The sequence below is a fragment of the Pinus tabuliformis genome, chromosome 9, assembly GCF_031772625.1.
Source record: "Pinus tabuliformis cultivar Carrire ecotype Pingquan chromosome 9, CPIR1, whole genome shotgun sequence".
In the NCBI taxonomy this organism is placed as follows: Eukaryota; Viridiplantae; Streptophyta; class Pinopsida; order Pinales; family Pinaceae; genus Pinus; species Pinus tabuliformis.
The window spans coordinates 1,465,393,890-1,465,405,515 of NC_142307.1; positions in this window are offsets into that span (position 1 = coordinate 1,465,393,890).

The following is an 11,626-nucleotide window of genomic DNA, read 5'->3' on the forward strand; positions in this document are numbered from 1 at the left end:
ATTGTATAGCCTTTAGGTGCTGTCTTTGAAATGCAGTTTCTGAATGTAACAATGTGAATGTAATAGCTTGTAAATCTTTTTAGAAGTCAGGTGGCAGACTGAATGCAGGTGATGCCAGATATATCTTCAAAGAGGAGTAAGTAGATTAAGCAGACTTGCCTCTGCTCTGCTCTGGTAAATTCACAAGGATTGTGAACAGTGAGGATGAATTGCAGAGGGGGGGTAGGACTATAAGTTGGTGAAATGCAGTTCTTCAATTATATGCTCGGCAAAAGGGAACAATGCCAGGCAGTTGGAGGGTAAATTGCAAATTAAGGCCGAAAATGATTGTTCAACAGTGAATTTTGAACAAGGGGACAATGTGGATTGTTTTGGGCCAGCATTTACTGAATGACAGTATTTAATTTAGGATTTACCAGGTATTTAGTGGATAACTTTGCAGAGAAATGGCATGAACACGGGCAAAATAGGTAAATTTCGGCAAATACCTGGATAATTAGCGCTGAGAGCTGCCGGGTTGAGCAATGGATGGAGAATGTAGCTGAATTGGTAAGTAGCGGCATCCAAGGCTTTGAATTCGAAGTGTGGAGGCAATTTTTGGAATAAACGAATAGAACGGCTCCCTCTGCTTTCCAGCGAAAATGACACAAAACGGTTCAATTGCGCATTTATAATCGAAAAATTCGGCACATATGGGTTTTGGCGCTTTTCCGCCGATGACATCAGCATGACGTCATCGGCGGGCCCGAGTAGGATGATGACGTGGGTGCTGAGTTGGAGGCCAGCGTGGCGGGACACGGTGGAGGGGCGCGGGGGCTGCAAGATGGCGTGGAGGGCGACATGGCACGGTAGCAGGGGCTTTGGGTATGACGTCGTCATGACGCAGGAGTGACGCGACAGGGGAGGCGGATTGCGGGAGGGCGGTTTCCGGGTTCCCCACACTGCTATTGGGGAAAGGCGGTAATGGGGAGAGGGGCTCCGAACAACCCCGGTGGCTGCCACACGTCCAGCGTACGGGAGAAAAACCACCCGCTCCCCGGACGTTAAACCATGGCAGGTCCAGGAATGAGATTAACCGCCCACCTTTGGATTGGGGGCAGCAGAAGATCGGCAGCTGGCGGGCGCCCCGACCCAGCGTGCAAGTTTGGGTGGGGACCCGCCAAACAATAAAATAATCATTTAAATGCTGTGGGTTTAGAACTTTGGGTTAGGAGGGTTTTATGGGTTTTAAAGTGCATAAATGTTAATGTGTCGGGGTTGAACAACAATTAACATTAGGTTTGAGCGTGGGGGGGGGATTTTTCATAGGTTTTTTCAGAAAAAGGGTAGGAGAGGGTTTAGTGTAGGCTATTAATCTAACCAGGGGTTAGAGTAATTCCCAAGTAAGGGTTGACTATAGTCCCTGATGGACTAATGTCTCCCATATGAGTGCTAATTAGCTATAATGCTAAAGGGGGGGGATATTTATGTATTTTCTGGGTTCTTTGCATAGAATGCTATAATAGTAGGGGGAGGGGTAGCACTTAGGGATTTATATAGTAAAATTAGAAATTAATATGGACTAGGGATGTGAGAGAGGATTAGAGAGATAAGTTTGATGAGTAAACTTAGCTTTAGAAGTAGATGGGAGTGAAGAATGATTTTACACAGGAAATGTGGCTTCTTTTCAGAGAGAGAAGTCACAACCTGACATGAAATTTATAAATGAGAAATGTAAGGAGGACTGTTCAGGCAAATCCTGTAGTGCTCAAGGGGATGTTAGTAAGAAACTTTTGAAGGGGATGAGGGAAGTTAGTGATGGTTCGGTAGTTTGCCAAATAGGCCATTGCTCTTGCCTTTCTCCTACTGGTGACATCATATGTGATTTTTCTCATGTCATATGCTTAGATCTTGTATTCTGCAACCTTCAACTGCCTACCCTGCCTAATATGCCTAACATTCTTTCTTCCTTTGGATGGGTGCACTTAGCCTTGCAAACCATGATAATTCTCTTTTCTTTTTGCTGTCCTCCTATCTAAGTCTGCCCTTATAACTTCCAAGGGCCCAGATTAAGCAGTTGGGCTCCTTCCTTTCTCTATCCACCTAGTCATCTGTCAAGCTTGAACTGTTTGAGCAGGTACTTCCTTTCTAGTCTAAAACATGCAATTTAAAACATGGTATGGCCCAGCTTGAGCTGTTGGGCCACCCATCAAAGTAGCAGTGGCATTTTGGATTAGCCACTTTCATGGTATTTATTTGGGGTTCATTTCATTTATTTTTTCTTTGACCAGTTCATTTTCTTGCCTTTTGATTATTCTTTTAAGGCATACCCTCTTTACATTTTTTAACTGTCTGTTTCTTTCACAAAAATGGAACCTTAGTACCACGGAAGATGAACATTTTTTGGCACTTCCACTGTCAATCATGAGAAATGAAAACCTATTGGTATAGGAGGCTAACAGTGGCTCCACTTGGGGATGGCTTTTGCAGATGAAAAGCCAAGAACAGCAGGTCAGATTGCCTAATTTCTCCACTCTTGCTGCAGTCTGAATTTCTCTGTTGTTGGAGACTATTGACCAGGATCTTAGATACTTACAGGCAGTACCCACTGAGCTGATTTGCTGTGAAGTTGCAGATCTGTTCATTATCTGTTTCTCAGAATTTCTCCTCATCACCTTGATAGTTCCCCTGTGTTTTCCCTTGCTTTCTAATGCCAGGATCAAACATATTCCAAAAAAGAAAATAGTGCAACACCCTGGTCTTCCTCAAAATATGCTCCACTTGGTGCTTTATTTATCTGCTATAAATGAAAATACTGGAAAATACAAATATTTATGTACAATATATGACTGTTCATTGTTTGATCAAAGGGGGTCAAAATAATGCTTGAGCATTCTCCCATTGACTGGGTCTTCCTCAGTGTTTGAGCCATCCAAACTCATTAGAAAATAGGTGTTGTTACCTTGCATAGCATGAATGACATAAGGTCCCTTCCATAAGAAATCAAACTTGCCATGTTTGCCTTTGTCCTCCCTCCTGGAATCCCATCTTAACACTTTGTTTCCTATAAAGAAATCTTCAGCTTTGCTTCTTTTGTCAAATATTCTTTTGAGATTTTCTTGCAGTATTTGGGTTCTTTGATAGACTTTCTCTCTCGTTTGCTGTAGGTGAATTGTCTGATTGATTCTTCTTTGAATGTCATTGGGCTTAGCTTGTATTTCTTGCAGCAACTTGATCACAGGAATTCCTAAAGATGAAGGAAACTTTGCTTCTAGCCCATAGACCAGTTCATATGGACTTATGCCAATTGATCTCTTGGTGGTTAGTCTGTCTGCCCACAAGGCATTGACCAACTTCTTATGCCAATTCTTTTTGTTTTCTTCCAAAACTTTCTTAATGATGTTGATGAGACTTTTATTGGAAGACTCAGCTAGGCCATTACCTTGAGGATAGTAGGCAGTGGAATGACCTAGGGTCATGTGATACTTGTGACAAAAGTTGATCATTTTTTTGGATTTGAAAGCAGCAGCATTGTCTGTAATAATTTTATCTGGACAGCCAAACCTGGACAAGATGTTGGTTTCTAGGAATTGTATAATAATGGAGTCATTGGCCTGCCTACAAGGGATGGCTTCTATCCATTTGGTAAAATAGTCTGTGGCAGTGAGAATCCACCTATGCTGGCCAGAGGATGGAGGGTGAATTTCACCAATAAAGTCTAAACCCCATTGCTGGAATGGTCTCTCAGTTGAAACTGGTTTGAGTGGTAAAGGCAACAACTTTCTCTTGCCCTCAAAAATTTGGCATTTGTGACAAGACATTACAAATTTCTTTACATCAGCAAACAAGGAGGGCCAATAAAATCCAGCCCTTAGGATTTTATCAGCTGTGGACTTCCAGTATAAGTGTCCTCCACAGTCACCTACATGAAATTCTTTGAGGACATTGTCAGTTTCCTCTAATGTTAAGCAATTGAGTAAGATCCCTTCATGATTTCTCCAAAATAAAACACTGTCAATAATACAAAACTTTGATGCTTTCATTTTCAAGAATCTTTTCTTGGTTCTGGACAACCCTGGAGGAGCTTGCAGGTTTAATAATACAAAACATATATCAGCATACCAGGGAGATTGCATAAAGGCTTGGTTGATCTGTGGAGTCGCCATCTCCTGTTCGTCGTCCAGTTCATTAATGTCAAGGGCTTGAAAATTGGTTTCAGTCATTAGTTTAGCTAGACCTTGTCCTTTTATCAGTTTGGTAGGTTTAATCTCAATGCCATATTCTAAGATATTGGCAATCCACTTGCCCCCCTTGCCTTCAATTCCTTCTTGGGTTAGAATGTCTTTGACCACTGCATTAGGAACATAGGCAATTATATGAGAGTACAGGATATAGATTCTGAAGTCCTTGATAGCTTTTACCAATGCATAGGCTTGTTTTTCCATGATCTGATATTTCAAGGGAGCATCTCTAAGGGCTTTGCTAAAAAATGCAATGGGTTTTTCACAGCCCTGGTCATCTTTTTGTAGCAGAATAGCAGCAATTGTGTGCTCAGATGCAAAAGAAAAAATGATAAAATCTTGATCAAATCTAGGGCTTGTTAGGACTGGTGTGTTTGTCAGTGCTCTTTTGATATCCTCAAAGGCTTGTCTAGCTTCCATGGTCCATTTGACCTTGGAATCCTTTTTCAGCATATTGTTTAACAGTCTTATGAGTTCAGCCAAATTGGGAATGAACCTCCTCAAGAAGTTGATTTTTCCTAGAAAGCTTTGTAATTCTTTGATGTTTCTTGGATGTGGTACTTGTAGGATAGCTTGAATTTTGTCTGGGTCAATCCTAATACCATCTTTTGAGATTATATGCCCCAGGAGTTTACCTTCCTCCAGCCCAAACAATGATTTCTTTGGGTTCAAAGATATGCCATATTTTCTACAAATTGTGAAAACCTGCCTCAAGTGTTCTAAGTGTTCTTGATCTGATTTTGAAAAGGCGGTAAGATCATCAAGATAGACAACTAGGAAATCATGGATTTCTTTGGCGAAGGCAATATCCATTGCTCTTTGGAATGTGGCCCCTGCATTTTTAAGCCCAAAAGGCATTTTGACATATTTGAATGTTCCCCAAGGTGTTGTGAAGGCAGTTTTGTCTTGATCATCCGGGTGCACTAGAATCTGATTGAATCCTGAGAAACCATCTAGTAAGGAGATTCTAGAGGCTCCCACTACCCTTTGCAAGATATGATCCATTTTTGGTAAGGGGTAATGGTCTTTGAGAGAGACTTTGTTCAAATTTCTTAGGTCAACACACAATCTGATTTCCCCTGTCTTTTTCCTAGTAGGCACTAGGTTTGAGATCCACTCTGAGAATCTGATTGGGGCAATGATTCCTGCTTCATACATACGTTTCACTTCTTTTTCAATAAGAGGAAGGAGGACCGGATTGACTCTCCTAAGATTCTGTTTGAAAGGCTTTTGGTTTTCTTTTAAAGGTATAGTATGCTGGATGACTGAGGTATCATAAGATTTAAGGTCCTCATAGCTCCAGGCAAAGACATCTTGAAACTCTTTGAATAACTCAATGTATTTCAGTTTCTGCTCAGGTGGTAATGCTTTGGATAACTTAACCATTTTGGGATTTTCAGGAGTCCCAATGTTACAATCTTCTATTTCAGCATTCAATGGTTGCATTTTTGGTTTTCTTGAGATATCATTTGAATCGAACAGATCCTCCAAAGGGGTTAAACCTGTGGGCAGAAAATTATCTTTTAGCTCAATTACCTCTGCTTCTGTTTCAACCATTTCCTCTCCATCTGGTTGTTTCAACTCCCGTATAGTTTCCTTGTCAAAGGTGGTAGGATGTAAAACTAGATCAGCTGTTTCTGCTGATATTTTCTGTGTAATTGTGCATACCTGTGGTTGATCATCTCTAGTGCTAGTGTCAATGTTCAGGCTGGAAAATTCTTCCTTTAAAGTGAGGAAGTTATTTATCTGTGTGTTACTCTCGAAGACTTGCCAATTCTTGATGTTATTCGGGACTAAAGGTCTGTGTTTGATTTCAGCAGTAAACGTATGATTGGTTTTGAAAGGTAACTTACAAGTGCTGGAAAAAGTTGCCAAGCTGTGAGCATGTAGATTGAGTTCTCTGGAAATTTTAGTCAACTGTGTTTGTGAGAAGATCTCAAGTACCTGAATAGTTGCTCCCTTGTATGCTCTCAACCTTAGATCATTTGTGGTAAAGTTTCCTTTCATCTGTTGTATGATCAGATCTGAATCTCCTAAGATTGAGACTTTGGTTGCACCTAGATTTTTTATGAGTTTCAGACCCAACAGAAGGGCTTCATATTTAGCCATGTTGTTTGTGCATCGAAAGTTTAGTCTGTATGCATGGCCCTCAGCTTGGTCATTGTGCATATTATGGATCCAGACTCCTGCCCCAGCTCCCAACCGGTTTACAGAACCATCAAATTCTAAATACCATAAGGTTTCATGATCAAGATTTGGATTGAGATCACTAGAAAGTTGGATCATGGGTAGGTTGGTTTCTTGCAAGTTACTTGATACATCATGTTCCTTTGTCTTATCAGCTATATCCACAGTCCCTTGGTCTTTGAAAGTGCGTTGCTCATCTAACTCCTCTGTCTCTACTATCATTAATAGTTCAGAATAAGCTTTGTTGCAGATGTCGGCATTGTAGAGAATAAATGAATCCATGTCAGAGTGTATTGAATAGATTGGGAAATTTTGGGGCTTCTCTTGACTACTTACCACATATTTCATCAAAGTTTCACGGTATAATCTCTTTGGTTGCCCAAAGACTGAGATGGTTGCATAGGACATATCTAATTGCAAAGATCCTTGGAGTTTGGCCCCCCAGGATCTGGACAAGAGCATGCCATACTTAGGGGGTATGTCAGCTACCACTACATCCATCAAGATAGTTTTGGTTGGGTATTGAACCAGGGAAACACATAAATCTTTAATCAAGCCTAAGCACCTGACCTGGCTTGAATCAAATGAGAATAGATCTTTATAAGGTCTTGTGATGTCTAGGTCGAGTTTTTCCATTACAGATTTGGGCATTAAGTTGTGTGAGGCCCCAGAATCGAACATTGCGTTATGTAGAACCTTATCATGAATGTTTAGACTGACATAGAAGGGTGGAACCCCTCCATTTTCTGTTTTTCCATTAACCTCAGGTCCGAACAGCAACTCTGGTTGGTCATCTAGGACATTCACAACATCTTTATTGTCTGATACTTGGAGTGACTTGTTAATCTGTTGTCTGTATATTTCATGTTTGGCTAATTCCGAAAGAGGAACTGATATCTTTAGCTTACTTATTTTTGTTTCCAAGTTAAAAGGTTTTTCCATTTGAATCTTGGGATTCAGTGCAACAAATTTTTCCCTTTCAGCTGGGTTGTCAGTGGTCTTTTGCTCACAGTTGGCTTGATTTTGAGTTAAACTGGTGCCATGTTTGTTTCCTGGGGGAGTATTTGCCCTTGTCTTTGACGGATGGGGTGGAGCTGGCTGGTTTTCAGATGGCTGTTATTCTGAGATGTCCTCCACAGTGACTTCTGTGGTAGGTGGGTTTGAGCTGCCAGCTGATTGTGGGAGAGTGGTGTTATCATTGATCTTTTTTGACTGCTTATTGTCGTTTGGTTTGAGGGGTGTAGGTACATCTACCGCTCTAGTCCTTAGTTTGTACTGTTTGTGTACCTCATACACAGCTGCATCATAACCCTCTTTGAAATCAAATGATTCTCCTGACTTAGTGTGGTATTGATTGTCATTGTACACCTCTTGATCTTCTTGTGTTAGAAAGACTTGATGTTCACTGTCCAAACCCATTAGGTTGATGTGAGGGTCCTCATTAGGTTCACTAGATGTGGAAGCCTCAGCATAGTTTTCTTGGAAAGGAGGTCTGACATGCTGGTCAGGATCAGTCCTTCCAACATTGGGATTCTGATTCTTTCTAAAGTTTGGGTTTCTTACATTGCTTGTTTGACCTTCCCATGATGATTTTCTTTCTATGGTTTCCACCCTGTCTCCAAGTCTGTCCATCCCTTTGATGATTGCATCTAGCTTTTGCTCAAATGATGAGGGTTCTTCTTTAAAAGTAGTTCTTCTTTCAGTCCTTGCCCGGTTTCTTTTAGCAATCATATTTTCCTCTACACTTACAGCTATGTTTTGCATGTTTGCTAGGGTTGCAGGGGCTCTTTCTCTTAGTTGATATGCCATGTCAGCATCAAACCCATCAGGGAACTTAATCAATGCTAAATCAGGTGGAGGCCTAAGATTTTGAGGAATGGCATTATAGATAGTGTTGAATCTAGTGCAATAGTCCAAGACAGTTTCTTGAGGGCCTCTCCTTATGGTGTCATATTCAGATAAAATGTGTAGAGGGTCCTTTTTCTTTTCCCATCTGTTCAGGAAGGACTGATAAAGGGCACCCGAATCAGCTATGGAATTTGCAGCCAGTGCCCTGAACCAAGTTCTTACTTCACCTGTCAGACTTTGCACGAAAATCTTCATTCTCACATCATCATCATCTATCTCATAATTTTCAAAGTAATCTTGCATTTTCTTGGTATGCTGTAAGGCAGTGTATGTACTGGTTCCATCAAAATAAGTAATCTTACTTTGGTAGTCCTGAGGCATGGCCCCAGGATTACCAGGTAACTGAAGGGGAGCATAACGATTAGCCATATTTGGAGGGATAAGTGGGACAACTGGTAGAAAGGGAACAACTGGGACAACAGGGACAGCAATAGCAGTTTGTGTGTTGGGTGTAGACAATATGTTTTGTGAAGTGGATGATGAAGAGGGGGAAGAATGAGTTATATGAAGGTGGACTGATGGTTTTGCAGGGGTTGGAATAAAACTTTGCTGAACTGCCTCAGGGCTAGATTCAGGAGATTGTTCTGGTTCCTTTTGGCTCCTAAGAGTCTTAGGAATCAAATTGGGGTTATCGAAAATAGGAGGAGGATTTGGGTCAGGATTTGACCTGGTGTGCCTAGTTCTCTTTTTAGGAGCCAGCTTCTGAACTTGCTTTTGGTATTTTTGAGAATATTTTTAGAATTTTGTAAGGAACTGTTCAAGTTTTTGGAACCACTGTCTAAAAACAGACAGCAGTTGAAAAATACGCTCTGTTCCCCAGTGGAGTCGCCAATTATGTTATCACTCAGGTTGTTCCCTTTGACTCCCAAGGGAATACGGCCGAGGTAACCACTAACCAATCTTTGGGTCACAGGTTCTAGCCTACCTATGACCAGAGAGGGCTCTCTCTTTATGATTTAACTTTGTTTGTATAATATTTTAGGCTAGTTATGATGCTCAAGGTTTTGTTTTGAATTTTGCTGGATGATGATTTCAGTCAAGATAGATATATGTTTACAGGGTGATCTAGGCCATTGGGCATGGAGTCAGTGATGTTTAACTGTTTGATATGTCCGTATTGATACAACAGTGATGCTACAGAGCCAGATAAGCGTCCAAGGAACAATTTTTTAAATCTGTAATTGAATGTGATGGAATCAGGGCGTGAAAGGCAACTAAGGATCTTTCAGTAAGCTGATATGGAGAACAGTGGGAATATTACTTAGGAGCACTAAAGAATTCCTGCATAACATTCATATTTATAGAATTGATACAAACATGAGCAATTAAGAATTCATGTTCATGATTAATTCTGAAGAAAACATTTTCAACAACAGAGATTGAATACAGGGTGTAAACAAACATATCCTGCACTATTCCTTTTCTCTATTGTTAGATTGGTGAAACATACATATGATTCAAACAAACATAAGAAGATAAGACATAGATTAAGAAAACTTATTGTTCCATTAGACAGCACAGGAATTCTGCAACAGCACGCAGAGCATCATTGAGACATCAAGCATTCAGGAAACACTGAGCTTTTCCAGCCTTTTTATTAGATCATCTGAAAATATACAATATATTTGCCTTAGAGTGAAAATCACCAACCCCAAATACGTTGCCAGGGGAGGTATATATACAAAATTTACATCAGAAAATATCTAGCTGGTGAGTTAATGGCTCATTAATATTGTGCCAACTCCTGGAGCATTGCAGCTGAGAAAATAAATGCTGCAGTAACTGCTTAGTGTATTAGCAATCCAAAATGGTCAGAGAATGTTGACTTTATGACCGATGGAGTCGGCTGAAGCCGTGCTGCCCAAAATTTGCGCATTTCCTATGTTTTGGCTTGCTGTCGCTGTCTTCATGCTGAGTCACCCTTTTCGGCTGCCTTGTATGCTGTCCAGATTATGTTTTTTTGCCTTTGACTGAGTTGAAGCTGACTAGGATTGATCAATTGAAATTACTGAGGCAAAATTTGTAGCATTGCCTGCCACCAATCCTCTTTGGGCAGTTGGTGTCTTCGTATTTTTACCAGGGTTTCATCTGCCTCTGTATACCTATAGAAATTTGGAGGAACCTCAAATAAGTGATTGATCTCATGTTCAATAAAAAATAGATTTTCAAGCTTGTCGTAGAGACCCTGCCCTGTTGGAGGCCCTGTTTCTTCGGAAGTACTGGCGGATGTAGTAATTTGATTTTCAATAAAATTTGTCATCCTGGTAGCATATTGCTCACGAGGGAGCAGTCTTCCTGTGCTGGTTAGTAGGCTGGGCAATCCCTTTTCTTGTAGTGCTCCCATTTTGAGCTTGTATTCATCCACCTCAGCCTGCATTTCATGACATTTTCTTTCTACAGTTTGTACAAAATTTCTGAGGGTGAGCACTTTTTTAGCTGTAAGGACAGCATCTGTTTTGTTAATGATGTTCAGGGCTGCCAGCTCCTCCTTGGTCTGATTGTTGAGAAAATTTATCATTCTGTTGGCCTGCTCAGGCCTGTTCCCTAATACTGTTCTGGCTTTCTGGCTCTCAATTTGTGCTTGGCCAATCAATTCCATTTGTTCATGCACTGTCTTGATTGACTTCCATTGTCTAGTAAGGGAGTGGTCAATCCGGGCCCACAAAATCCTCTTTATTTCTGCCAGAGTATTTTCAAGTTTGAGCTCTTTCTCTAAGGCCTTTATTTTGTCTTTGAGGGCCTTAATTTCTCTAGTCTGCTCTGCTACAGTCATCTTTGATTTGTCATATTTAGCCTCCAGTTCTGCCAATTTTTCCTTGGCCTGCTTGATCTCGGTTGCCTGAAGTTCCAGATCTTTGATAACCTTTGTCAATTCATCCATGTTTAAGCTGGACTCAGGAGCTGTTGTTGTTGCTGCTGCTGCTTCTGTTGTTGCTGTAGTTGTTGCAGGGGTTACTGCTGCCTCTGTAGTGGTGGCAGTGGTTGAGGTAGTTTGAGGAGGTTGGGAGGTTGATTCTCCCTGTTTGTCTTGCAGTGCTTCTTCTAGCTCCTTCTCTAGATCAATAACTTTTTGATTCAGCTGCATTATTAGATCGAGTTGATCATCGGACTCCTTTTCCTTTTGCAATTCTGCTGTTTGAGGGTGCTCAGTGGGAAGCAGTTTTAGTCTTTTCCTCAATGCAGCAATATCATCTTCCTTCTTTTTCATGAGGGCCCTCACACCCTTTGGGTCCTTAGGATCATGTCCTAGGTCCACAATGATGTCCTCCAGTGTTTTAATCCTGTTGTCCTTGGCCGTGGAGGACACTCTC